At 38.2% G+C, this 15179-nt stretch overlaps 1 protein-coding gene across 1 annotated transcript in view; it reads right to left on the reverse strand.

Annotated features, from left to right (window-relative positions):
- Positions 1-15179, reverse strand: part of LOC139734449 (uncharacterized) — an 81479-nt gene that overhangs the window by 48714 nt on the left and 17586 nt on the right. The window lies entirely within an intron of this gene.

A 15179-nucleotide genomic window follows, 5' to 3' on the forward strand; every position in this document is an offset into this window, starting at 1 on the left:
ACAAAGCCAAAACGCAGCGTGGAAGCTAAACACGAGACTGAATTACTGGCTCACAAATGGTGTAGGTATTGATCAACGCAACAGGAGGTATGCCAGTGGTAGAAGCACAATACATCTGTCGTACAGACGTGCGAGCATGCATATGAAATGTACAGACACATGTAATGTATTTGAGAAATCACATAATGCACTCTGCATGCGCTGGGAGTACTGGGTACTTGGCCTGTTATTCAATTTCAGGCAGTGAATTCAGGTGTGATCAAATCTATCCCTATTCTTTCTCGAGAGCGAGTTGACAACATATGAAATATACTGCAGCTTCCAAACACTGCTGTGATGCACTACACACACATATACACATTATACGTCAGTTACAACACTTTCCTACACTTCAGGTCCGTCTCTCACCTTCTCCCCCTCCTTCCCTTTCTCTCTCTTTCTCTCAACCTGGAACAGGTATATTCATCAATCACTCATTTTCATTTCCCCCTTCCCCTCTTACGTATAAAAATGCACTCACCCTATCTACTATACCGCTCTTTCCACATCTCTCACTACTGTACACACGCTCTAACCCTACACCATCTCACAGCCCTGTCTGTTTCTCTCTATCCAGCCATCCACTAGTATATAATCTCCCTCCCTCCAGTCTCTCATCTCCCTCTCTCTCTCTTCTTCTTCTTCTCTATCTCCACACAAACACACACTCAGACACACACCCGCAGCCGCCGCACACTCCGGGGGAGAGATAACGCAATGCACATGTGTGGACCGGAGGAGGTTCGGAGGAGAGTGAGCGGGGAGAGACTGTGTGGTGTGTAACTGTAAGGCCTTATTTTCCTGCCTGGCCTGTGCATAATATATGTGGCTTCCCCAACGTAATGACGGGCACCGCACTGCTCCATGACCCAGTTAGTGTCTATGTACATGGCATGTTATGCCTGCGTCTGATGTTAAGCGAGGGAGAGTTTATATATAGCGGAACAGCTGGCTAGCGCACATTGCACTTGTGTATATATGTGTGTGTGTATATGTGTGTGTGTGTGTGTGTGTGAGTGTGGGTGGGTAAGTGGGATGATTGTGTATACTGTATACCTTTTATTATAGTGAACTACTCCCCCGACTAAAACAAAAAATCAACAATTGATTTTATCACCAAGCGCACAAATGCAACATGTATTTCATTCTATAAATCTTTGCAAAACTGATATTTGATAATCTTCTACCTCTTATTGTCATTTCTTCCCTTTCTTAATATTAGAAAAATACACATATTTGTAACTTAATACAGTATATAGTACACATTTGGCATTGCCTAAAAGCCATGACTTCCAACTGCTTTGTGTTTGCATATGAAAATCAATGTTCTAGTTGGCCCTATTCTGTCCTTTGGCTGCATTCTTTTGTCCATTTACATTTGACCCATGGTCAGACAATATAATTCAAACATTCCTCATTAAAGCATATATCTGGTTCCTTTCTCAAGTTTTGATTTACCACTGTGTAACTTTTCATACACATTGTTCATCAAACATACCGGTAGGTATCTAAAACTAAATGCAATTTGCCAGATTCCCTTGACTACTTTCCACAATTTCAGTAGAAATGAAAGGGTATCATGTACATCTGTGATACAGTATTTTAATCAACATTCATAAATTCTTGCAGTGAGCACATTAAGATATCATTTTTAATAGTAATTTCACAAAGCTGGGGGATGTACAAAAGTCAATCGATAGACTTGATTACATTTGGACTGTTTGACTCCAAAAAAAAAATGCCTTACTACTGACAAAAGAAAATAATATATTTTAAGAATTGACAGCTCAAATCCTTAGGGAAATTCAAACTTTTTTATGTTGTTCATTGAGTTATTCACATAACCATCAAAATTATTTCTCACAACTTACTCGCTTGTCTATAGTTTTTCATGAGATTTATCTGATGTTACAAGTGAAACATTTTTCCACAAGATTCTTCAAAAAGTATCCCAAAATTAAACTGTTAATTACAGAGGCACTGTATTTTGTGTACTTTATGTTACAAGCTTTGAGACTTGCACTTATCATCTCTTCAGCTCTTTATCATTCTATACTTGAATAGAAAATGAAGTTAAAGGAGGGACATCCATGTATTGATTAAACTCAGCAAAACAGACTATTATGATGCATTCAAATCTAATAAGGATATTACAGAGAAAAGGTGGTACCCATGATCAACTCCAAACCTGGTTAAAACACTGCCGAGCATTTTAACAACTTTTTATGCACAATGTGCTTTCCATTACATTTTGACAACATCATTTGCATCTCACAGATGGGAAAAAAAGCTGTCAGCTTGTCTATCAATAAAACACACATACATTTTAATGCGATATGACACTCATAAACTGAAACACCATGAAGACTCATGAACAATCTAAAATAGATGCAACTGTAACTCATGGATTATATGAACCTGAAGTAAGAAGGAATGTAGACATCTTATCCATAATTCATCTCCTACACATCAAGAAGGATAGAAACTTGAGTGTTTCTCTACATCATCAATCTAATCTCGGAGAATGACTTCCAGGATTGTGGCTTTGCTCCTTCACTTCACTCCGCTCCAAGAAGCAACCATCCCGTCTCCACTCTCCATGGCGATACACACGGAGCCTACATCAGATGTAAGCTTCCTCCAACGGCTAGACGATGAGGACCCTAAGTTCCCATCAATGTTGCCTTATTAAGGGGCCCTGACGTTTCCTCATTGTTGGCAATCAGGCAGCTACAGTTGATCCCCCCTTCCTGCGCCTGCCGGCAACATCGCCCCACCCCCCATCCCCTCCTCTCTCTCCAATCACCGGCTCCTAGCCTGCATCTTGTAAAATGTACCCCCTCGCAGGTCCGCCACGGCCAACACTTTGGCCCGGCACTCCAGGGACTCCATTCCTCACGGAAATTATGATGGAGCTGCTAGGGCTAATAATAGGCATCCACACGGGAGCACACCAGCCAACGGAGCTGCCACCTCTTGCTGGTCACATGACCTGGTTCACAGTTTTTCCAGATATGACTTAGGGGCTTAGACCCTACCTATCACAGTACAAGTAACAGAGCATGATCCTTAGACTTGTCTGTGTTGGCGCATACTCTGTGATTAATACTAATATTGCAATGAATGCTGAATTCAAATACTCATGTAGATATTGAACTATAATTCATGAAAAAGGTGCAATGTGATATCTGTATTAAATAATTTAATTCATTCATTCATTCATTCATTCATTCATTCATTCATTCATTCATTCATTCATTCATTCATTCATTCCTTTCTTTTTTGGGGTGACAATTTACATATTTCAGAAATTGTATTTCACAAATTATAACTTAATAACCTAAGACAGTACTGAGATAGTAATGTAATACGCAGCTGAATATATGACCGATCTAGAATGCTACTAGCTTTTCACTTCAAAGAACTGTCATACGATATGATTATTGCTATTCACAGATTGAATAATAATGAAGGTGGCTGATAAGAACATTTTACAGCCAAAATATCTCTCTGAATGACAGCAGTTTAAAACAAAAGTCAGGGATCATTGAAATTTTCAGCGAAACGAGACAAATACCATTAAATTTCTGACCATTTGAGTATCAATGAATGACTAAATAGCATTTCACGGGCATTTGATAGGGAATGTTTTGCTTGCGTACAGACTCTGTTACTTAACTTGCAGCCAGTATGCATACAGTATAAAGGGAAGAGAATTTTTTTTTTCTTCTTTTCTGTACTTTTATCTATAGTTCATATTGGGAGTACCCCAGACACACAGGATGTGTTTTTATACTGCTCAGAGAAAATTTCCTTGTGAAAAGTTGGAACAAGAAAACTGCTTGTTCAGTCTAATCTTTTGGCATATAAACATAACAAAAATTCAGGACATTCATAAGCACTGTCACAGTCACATAACAAACTTCAATTCTGAAATACCAATGGTACAATACTGCTTGCTCATGAAGACCTCAAACTTCTGGAAGTTATCGGGAATAAACTATGTGTAGTTTCATGCAGGGTGACTGTGGCCATAAACAGATAAAGTATACTGTATCTCTACCCATAATGAACAAACATCGCCTTTTAAAACATTAAGTTTCTTTAACAACAACAACAACCTTACCTAATTTTAAACAAAAAAAAGAAAGTTTCTTTGGAGCTACAAAAGGACAGTGTGACCCATAGCAGTGAATTTACCAACAGAGTAGCAATCATTAGAGAAGCATAATGGAGCCCTATTATCAACAAAAACAGAAACAAATGAACACACACAAATATCACAGGAATATTTCATACGTAGAGCCTAATGCCTAGAGTATACTACCCACCTATTCTGATACACAACTACAAGATACAATGAACAGCATAGATTCAAGCCTTCATGATATCTACTATGGGAATCAATATGAGGAATATACTGAAAAAAAAAAAGAATCTTTCTTGGGACTGTTCTATCTAGTAATCTGATAAATGTATGCAGCATTGCAATTAATACACTCATTGCTATTCCCTTAGCATCTTCTCCCCCTTTCTCTTTTTCTTGTAAGATCTGACCACACAGGCTATCCTGATGGGATCACAACAAGTCGCCTTCAATATGCCCACACACAGTCTCTCCCTCTATGCACAAACCTGTGATACAAATTTTCACCCAGCCCTCTCTACAGCCTCTGTCCTTTTCAGCACCAGCTCTTTACATTATTGAATGAGTTAGGCCGTACATCAAATGTTCAGCCCTGCTCTTGTCGTTACCCTTCAACTTCATTTTGTCTAATTTTCTGTCGAATCTGCAAACCAGGTGGGCAAAATCTGGGTCATCATTTAATTTAACGCACGCCCGGCTGCCGAACGAGACTGGAGCGGCTACAGTGCCGGAGCCAAAGTCCAACCAAACACTTTCTATTCCTTGTGCCGTGCGCTGCGTGCTGCAGAATGTTAATGATTAGAGCATACATGAGGAGGGGCGAAACCAGCGTCTAATGGATGCAAATACACCCAATTTGTAACTCCTAATTCATCAAGGCGAGATAATGTCAACATTCCGGCATCTGGACCGGCCAATTTGCGTCACTATGAGCGCCTTACAGTCAAAATTGAATTCTCATCACTTCGCTGGATATATCATTTGCACTTTTGACCGCAAGATGGTAATCCTCATCACTTAGGGTATTCAAACTGCTTACAGCCCGCTATTGTGCACAAAGGATTCATGCTATTCGTATGTCATGTGCTTGTACTAATTTCTGTCTTTGTTCAGCAAAATTACCCACCGCATGATGAGGGTAGTGACCTACAATACATATATGTGCATTGAAAATTCTTGTTTGAATAGCACAATTCCTTTCACGTATTCTGAACCACAGTGCAAAACATATCGTGTAACATGTAACATTTCTCCACAAGAAGTAAAAACCTGAAACAAATATCAAACAATTACTGCAATGCAGATGTGTCAAATGATTAATGTTTTTTAATCAAAGCATGGTAAAAATTTTTGCCTTAACATCGAAGCAGTAGGAGGATAAAACACCTTTATAAACATTACCTATTAGATTATAAAGCTTGTCTTTGCCTTAATACTACAAAGGTACAAAAAAGTACTACATGTTAGTGTCAAACACACAGCCATTTTGACAGTTTTGTAATAAAGAAAAAAACACTTCTTTGTGATGATTTTGAGAAAGCTAGATGTCCATTCATCATCCAAGTGACATTAGTTTTGTTATTGTTTTTTAACAGTTCATTTTTAATTTCTTACTCTTCAGTGGTGAGGTGAAAGTTTGCCTTAAATGGAAATAACGAAGTGTCAAGTCATGCTATCAGACAACCTGTTACACTTCAACAAATAGCTGCGATTATCTTTATTTTCATAGAAAATGAAACACATTTGCAACCTCTTACACCAGTAGGGGCAGGGCTAAGGGAGAATTTTTCTAATGAAATTGTTAAGATTAGAATGGGGAATTTCCAAAAGAGACAGAAGTTTTTTGTCCTCATATATACATTAGAAGTAGGTTACAAGAAGAATGAAATTTGTTTCAAATTTGAGAAGGTTTAAAACACTGCTTGCAGAGGGAAGTTCCTTTGATGCCTCCCTTAAATATTAGAGCTGTGAATATGATATTTGCCCTTGAAAGATGGTAACAATTAAAGAATGAAAATAGCAGCACATTGTGGAAAGCTGTTTACCCCCCCCCAAGAAAAATACAATTAAAAGAGATACCATATTAATATTTAACAAATAAAAAACTGAGAATAAAAAAGACTCAGACAAAATAATCATGCAGTAAAGCAAAATATATATCTGATCAGTGATAATACATGATTCCTCAATGTGTAAAGCCTACTAAACAAGGCTTTTAATGAAGCCTTACAAGACACGCAGCCTATGGAGTAGTGTTGCTTCATTGTTAACGCTGCACGTTATATATAACATAAGTTCCAGCCCGTTTTTTCCTTTCTGTTCTTCCTTTTTTTTATGGCCAAGAATTTATTTCATGCTTCAGAGAACATGCTTGAAATGCACCAACCGAGGGACTGTTTACAGCTTCCATAAATATTTGGGAGATGCGCTAGTAGGAAACAGGAAGCGTACCAGCTTTAACGACTGTCGTAACATGCACGCAACAACTATGCTTTTAACCCCTCTGAATTTACACCGCAGAGCGATAAAAATACAAGAAGCAGGCCAAGAACTCCCCACAGCAATAGATATATTTGTTTCGATGTAGTATTTCGTTAAAGGGGGAACAATCTCACAGAATTTTCAGATGCAGATGAGTAGCTAAAACATTATTATGTATATTCAATGAGGTTTGAGGCAAGGGGGAGGGGGAATTCCATCGATATCTGCTCGCTGTAATGTGAACGGTACTACTGCTCCGCTGTGCAGCAAGAGGTGCCGAACTCCAGCGACAGTAAATCAAGTCTCCATGCATACTGACGGTCCATGTACACATGTAGGTCCCCTGCGCTGTTGAATGCCAGTAACAGACGGATGAGAATAGCAGCGAGGAGGAATATTTTTCTGCGAAATCATCAACATGGCAGCTCTCGATCACAACATGCACATCCACTGCAAACAGTGCAAGTCTCGAGGAGTCACTGCAGACATATAAGAGAATTACTTGGTGTGGGATTTGTGATGTGAAAGTAGGACGGAACGAGGGAAGGGGTCGCCTTCTCTTTCTTCATAGGATTGTAAACATTGTCATTTTTTGGGGTCATGCACAACATCTCTTTAGTTTCATGTGAAGAAAAAAAAAATGAAGAAAAATTGCTTTGTTAACAACTAATGTATATGTAATGTATATGGCACCAACATACATACACGTTTCTGTATGTACAATGATAATGCAGTAAACCAATAAATCAAATCAAATCAAATCAAATCAAACTAAAGACCATCACCAAGGCTGAGAAAACACCCTTTAGCCCTTGCATGGTAAAACTGACAACTAGCTCTCCATTAAAAGCACTTGGGAATGAATAGGTTAATTCTCACAACCAGCATGCATAATCTCACTTTACTCAGCCTTCCATAATTTGTCATGAAAATGTAAAAAGATCATTCTCTACACAGTTTCATGGTATGGACATGAACTATCACAGACAGGTATTCATGTCTAAAAGCTGAATGTATTCAAATATATAAGGGTTCAGCATTAGAATTCTAGCCTGTCTTTACCCATCCTTAACTTCTACACATCAAACTATACCTAAAGCCCACAGAAATTATTCAATGCAGTCTTTTTTTGTGTGTTTGTGCTGCATTACCTTCTTTGGGATGTTTCTTTCCTTCCATGATTTTTTCATTTTTACAAATTAGATGTATTACCCCTTCTCTAATATTTTGCAATTCATTGTCATATTGTAATTGCCTTCATCTTTCCTTTTGGCTCAAATTAATTTACATCACCTATTTTATTTTTTCCTCTTCACCCCAATTCACTTTGTTGTTGTTGTTGTTTTTGTTTTTAAACATGACATTACTAATCAAAACTACAACTAGAAAGTCACTGTGTTGCATAGAAGTGTTGAGTTTGCACTTCTACAAGAGTTCTTTGCATCTTTAACACAATAAAAACTTTGTAAAAGCACATTAAGGGTATCAAAAACTCCCAAGCAAGCCATATTAGAAAGATATGGCGCAGATCTACCTGGAGATTGGATCATGCAAGCAAAGATATTCACTACACAGAAGAATTAAGACAAGAATATCAAGTTCATCCCAACAGACTTCTTCTCACTGACTTGATTGAAATGATAGTTTACCTCAACATTTCCTTCGTGTTGTGGGGGAACTTGAAAGCATGAGGACACCTTTACCGCTACATGCAGCATCACCATGTGGCATAACACATGCAAGATCCGTCTGTGATGCTTTAAAGGGATGGTATAGTTTTGGTTGAGATGGGGATTCATATTCTAACTTTTTTTGTGAGATAATTAGAAACCACTTATGACATATGACAGAGCTAGCACACAATTTTAAGAGGAATTCAAAGTCTATTTGATGAAAATCGGTTTTAAAATGGTTGAGATATGAAAAACAAAGTAAAACAAAGTGCCCCTAATAAAATATGGGTGCCACCTTTTAATAGGACTTCTTTGTGTTTGGATGTCTCAGCCATTTAATTTCAAAACCAATTTTCGATCAAACAAAATTTCAACTCCTCTTAGAATTCTATGCTCTTTCATATTTCACGAGAGGTCTCTCATTATCTCAATGGACAAACAAAGTTAGAAATCTGAAGTCTCGCCATCTCAACTAAGATTATACCATCCTTTTAAGACAGTATTTCAGCACTGCTCATTTCCCACCCTATATAATGTAACAGAAAAACAGGACGCTACAAACCAAATGAGATGCCCGTCCCTTCGGCCTCGCTCAAATCTGAGTGAAATAAGCCTTGTATAATACTTCCACAATGACAATGGGGCGAATGAAGCATTCATAAACAAGTTAACTGCACGAATGGCACCCCGTTCCATTCTTTCGCAATCATTTCACGGCTCATAAACCCGACAACAATGGCAGTGCGGCGTGTCGCCGTGTAATTGTCCTTGCAAGAGCGTCATAGTTTATTCAGGTGAAAAACTTCACGCAAATGTATCAGATATTAACAGACAGGTTTGTGAAACTCCACATAAAACTGGTGGCAACAAGTGTTTGTTATTCATTTCATGGCTCACAATTTGTGTAAGTAGGCCTATTTGTTTTTGTAAGAAACATATGGCTCCCTTTGATGTTCCAGACAACAGAATATTAAGGAAAACTTCAAACAATAATATACGTACTGAACAGTGTCATGCAAAAACCCCTGAAGAGGATGTGGAACTGTATTTGGAAATGAACTGTAATACATTCCCTACAGACATATTCAAGTGCACCCTATGGTTAGGGGGTTAATACATCACTAACAATTACGTCATTATCATGTGAATAGTTCCTAGTCACAAATATAATGCCAGTTATCCTATTAACTTTCTTGTTATATTGGATGAAGAAAATGTACACCAAAGGCTCTTGTGTCTTATATTACAATGTATGTGACCATCAAATGTCCTCATCTGCATGTTCAAAAGTCCAAATGACGTCTTTTTGCAATTTTTAGATTGAGGAATATTAGTCACAACATTCTCTTTTAAGGTCAATTGAGCCTTAAAACAAAACAAAAACTATAAACTTAATTTCTTGAAAATTTTCAGAACATGCTCTGCAAAAATAGCTGACCTTCACTGAATAAACTGTTGAATTATTTTGCTCTGGTTTATGGTTAAACAGTCTACTGAATAAACTGTTGAATTATTTTGCAATGGTTTATGTTTTAGAGGAAGGTTGGATATTAACATTGCAATCTGAAATGACATGCACTATCTAACTTACACATGTACTACTTTTGGACTATGAGACGAGAGAGAGTTCCCTAGGTGTATTTGAACACATAAGTTATATGAAGGCACTCCAAAATGTTTTGTTGTCAAAAGATATTTTGCTATATATTTATCAATCTATTCTTGATTTTTTTTTAACCCAACATGTGTCCTTCTACCTCAGCAGACATTTACTTATACCCAGTCAGGCTCACCATAAAAAATTTATTATAAGTAAATTCAATTTGTTTGATGCTTAGGGGGAAAAACTCAATGGATTCCTATCAATATACCTAGAGAACAAACAATGGATGACAATTCTTGGACTGCTGTATCTGGTTATCACACAACTTTTCCCAATCTGTATCAAATGTCTTCTTTGACATTACAGTGGGTGTGGCTATATGTTTACTATGTAATTAACAATTTCACAAGTATTTATAAATGAGAGTCACTATTGTTGGAACTGTTAGCTTTTTAATATAAATCATCCAGCATCAAGCCCATGGCCATAGAAAGAATTAATCTGAAAGCTTGATGCAATATGCTTTGAGAAGAGCACTGGTAATAATATTGCACCAATTGAGAACTAGCAAATATCTGATTCTAACTACTAAATTACAGTTAGAAGATTTTGCTCTGGTTGCACGTATGCAAGTATCAGACATTAAACTATATTGGCTGTTACGATAGAAACGGTGAGGAGGGAAAGGTAAAGTAGAGTGAAAAATGAGTGTCACCAGAGTAGAAAATTATCTAAGTCGTGATCATATGTCCTCGTTCCGAACCTATCAAAATATAAATTGCTCCTCTCTCTTCTGGGCCCCATTTTATCAAAAGATGGTATCGATTATGAATGTCCTTACCACACAGGCTGCCACAGACTCATGATAAAATCAACTATATAATCAATTATAACTCTTCATGAAACACGGCTCAAGTTTGCCATGATAACATTTTGTCACCAAACAATGCACATGTAAACCCACGTATTGCCCCGATACTCTTTATAAAGGACAAATTTGAAGTGACCTGGGCACCGTTTCATAAAACTTGTTATCAATGCAAAGTTGCGATAGTTGTTACAAGCTACTGAAATCCTTGCATCTGACTGGCTGAGAGCAAATTTGTCATAGAAAAGTGGCAGTTGTTACTGATAACAAGGTTTGTGAAACAGGACCCAGATCAGACACCAAGGCAGCACCGATCTTGTGATATCATCGTCGCCGCCCTGCGCTGCCACCTTCCCCTTGATGATGGGACTACGTAATTTATCAGAGGTGGCAAGAAGTCACCTGCGCACACTTGGTCACCTGACGTGGACGTGTTTTACGCAACCAGCAGCAAGTTCTTGCTGCATTCTACCTCTACTGGTGACATGACACTTGCTCCTGCAACAATTGCTCCACTCTTATTTTCTCCAGGGACTGTAGGGTTAGGGTTGTGTTAGGGTTTTATGTTTAGTTTGATGTGAGGATTAGGATTTGTGTTAGGGTTATGTTTAGTTATTGTTATTGTTATTGTTATTATGGTTATTGTAGTGATTGGCTCAATGTGCAGATATTTCATGAGAGCAATTGTCACAGGAGAAGATGTCATGAAACCAACTCCACCTGCATTTGCTCTGAAAGTACACCAGTTGGGCGGCAATGGGAAGTTGCTTAGCAAGATTTTGAGTTTGGCTATTACTGCATTTGTGACTGAAAATGAAATAAGATGAAATGAATGAAATATATACTTGTTAGTTTTACTTTCTGAGAAGATGGCTGGATAGCCCATATTCAGCAGCACTAGCTGGTCTTCCTTGGGGTCCAGTTGGATGTGGGTATGCACCCTGCTCTTTGAGATTGAATGAATGAAGCGGGATCTTTTACTTGAATGATCTGTGATTCTCTCATACATGGGACCTCCATTCTATGTCCTATTCGAGGGACAGAGTGTTTTGCCTCTTACCTAGAGGGGATGGTATGATTGCACACAACATTGCTCAGTTAGACTCGGGAGTCGAACCAAGACCCTTTGGATATAGAGGGAGATGCGTTACCGACCAAGCTGAATCACGGCCCTCGTTTCAAATGCGACATTGTGAAATGTATTTCAATTGCATGTACAAAATACAATCATAATACAATCATATTTGGATAAGGAGCTAGCACTCTTTCTCCGCAGAAAGTGTACATTCAAGTTTTGAGCCAAGCTTGGGTATGACAAGATATGCAACAAAACTGATATAATTTACGACATCTGTCAGATTTATGCTTCTCTCTACCTCATGAACATTAAAATTTCAAGTTTTGAATATCTTGTACTCTTGTGCTGGACATGTGTAGTATTTCTTTCCCTACATATGATATAAACAAATACAATGAATATGCTGTTTGGAGTGCATGAGTGTGTTGGAGTGTGTTGGAGTGTGCTCTAATAACTTTACAATATTCAGTTAACATGTAAGACAAACGATGAAAACCTGGGTGAGGTGTAGTAAAGCCTCAAGAGAGTTTCTTCCAGGAATCGCACGGAGCTTGGGGGTAGAAGGGTTATTCAAAAGACAATACTACCTTTTTCTTCTTTTTTTTTGGGGGGGGGGGGGGGGAGAAAAACCACAAACAAAGACAAGAACACAACAACTATGAGAAAGTTGAAAAGTACAAGAAATAGACATATTGTCATCTGTTCAGTTTCTATGATCCATTTCAAAACTCAAGTTTCCATTGTAACTTTACTGACTTTCTGTATTTGGAAAAAATGAATGCAAAAGTCCCCCTTTAATTCTTAGGAGTGGCTCAGGTGGCAGTTCAGAAAAAGATAATAGGTGTTAGAGTAATCATTCCGTGAACATTTGAAGATTTGGAATTTGTGGAATGCAGCATCAAAGTCTATTCCTCTTTCATGAAGCTGTAAAAAACATGTTTAACATAATTCGAACAGCGAAGATACCATGAAAGTTTTTCAAACTTAGAATTCTGTGATACTGCATTCAACTATCTAAGTGCTTCTGCAGCGCGATTACTGTAAAACATGATATATTTGCGGCATGAAATTTTCGCGAATTGGAGCCGACGGCCTTTTTCGTGGCAAGAAATTTTCGCGAATTGCCTCTTGCGTTCAATGCATATAGTGTAGATAAGAAATTTTGCGTGCATTTTAATTTCGCGAATCTTGGCGCTCGCGAAATTCGCGAAATTAAAATGCACGCGAACATTTCTCGTTTTACAGTAGTTCTAAACTAGTGATAACACTAAAGCCGCATTCACAGGTACAAAACAGTGGGAAAACGATTGTGATTCATATCTTAAGATTTTTTTTTTGCAAGTGTTCACACGGACAGACATAGCAAGATAACGATTGCGATCAAAATCTTGAGATTTTTTGCAAGCATTCACACGGACAGAATATCCACTAATAATGATGCACACAATGCACTTTACTGTGTGCGTTTCTCTTTGCCCTTTGTTCTTGTGCATCACAGCGGTGTGGTGTGCACGCTGCTGTTGAGGTGTACATGATGTTGTGATGTCCGCTTTGAATGATGAGAGATTATTTGGTGAAGCGTTCACATGGTCACCGCTGGGAGAATTATTGGGGTAATTCAGAAATGAGGGCAACATTTCTTGGGAATTGCATTGTGATGCTGATTGCGATAATTGGTGGGATTTCTTTGTCCACATGGGCAAAAATCTTGAGATTCTGATCCTGTGATCTTGTGATCTTGTGATTTGTATCCCGCCAATTCGTGTACATGTGAATCCCACTAATAATACCTGCAATACCATTCTCATAGCATAACATACCAAGGAATTCCTGAACATTTTGTCCAACACTCATGAGGAATCTACAGTATGAGTCAATGTTTATAGTAACTTTTGAAGATATATTCCTGTGGTGGTGCTTTTCTGATTCAAATTTAGTTTGCAGATTTTGCATGTACTCAGAAATTTTACTTGAAGTTCCAGGTTTACATTGCAGTAAATTTGAAGTGTTCATTTGTCTAAATTTGTATAACTTAGCACCTGGGATACACAGGTACAAGGACTATACATATCAGATACTCCACGTCTGTGTGCAATTGAGAAAGTCCATACATCAGTACTTCTGATCTACCCTCAATATAAGCCTGATACTCTGTTGTGATGTTTTTATGTCCAAATCAAACTACTGTGTATATGGTTGCACATCACTGACAACTTCCTCTGATGTTCATTCACTGGCAGGCTGGTTAGAGTTTACAAAGCCAAAATGTTGAAAATCACCTTTTTTCATATCTACCAAAGACAAAGCTTTTAGTACCATGTTCAAACAGTCAAGATAGTATGTCAATCATTCACTGAATAGAATAAGTATACCAATCTCCCGCCTTGCATTTCAATCTGCAATAGCTAACATTTTATTTTGTCCCCAATACATGCCTTATATTTGGGTAACTCTACAAGATAAACATGGTGTGCTGGTTCAAGAGGCACTAAAATGGCATGTCTACCCCTTTTGCTCTTTTCTGGTATCTGGGTGCTGGTAAGATTACTGATCTTCCCCTATTACTTGTTGTGCAAGTGAAGTATACTAATGATCTTGATTTAAACTAAAGCAGGAGATTATTTAAAATTTTATTTGTACAGAGGGCATATAAATTGAAGGAATATCATTCCCCATAGAATAAAACTCCCTTGGTAAAAGAAAAATACACAAGACTAAAGGAGACATACTCATCAAAACAAACCTGAGACACACCTGTATGAATGCATGACGAGACAAACACGGGACATCGTGCTGCATACCTTTTGTATTTCCAAGAATGTACCCACCAACGAGAAGGGGCCTGGACAAAGGGGACTAGGGCAATTACCCCCTGGGTAGACCCTTCCCCTAACCCTAACCCTAATCCTGATCCTGAACCTAATCCTAACCCTAACCCAAACTCTAACCCTAAGCCTAACCCTAACCCTAATTTTTTTCTCTAACCTTATCACTAACCAGTATTTAGCCAGGGGGGGGGGGGGGGAATTATCCTTGCCGGGTAATTGCCCTGATACGGGACAAAGTTCTATGATGTAAACAATACTGGACTATAGAATGATTGGGGAATGAGGTATCTTTATCCACTTGAACAGGACAAGGCAGGTGAAATAACCCACGGACACAGATGGGTGTGAGTAATCAAGTTGTCCACTGTCTGCCAGAAAGGGTCAAGTCCTCCAGTAAAAATGGAGCACAATGAAATGTTCTCACAGAATAGTATTTAAACAATATCATCTGCATTGAATGAA

Source organism: Diadema antillarum, unplaced genomic scaffold (genome assembly GCF_040938485.1).
Source record: "Diadema antillarum isolate AM-2024a unplaced genomic scaffold, OU_Dant_1.0 seq00000526_RagTag, whole genome shotgun sequence".
In the NCBI taxonomy this organism is placed as follows: Eukaryota; Metazoa; Echinodermata; class Echinoidea; order Diadematoida; family Diadematidae; genus Diadema; species Diadema antillarum.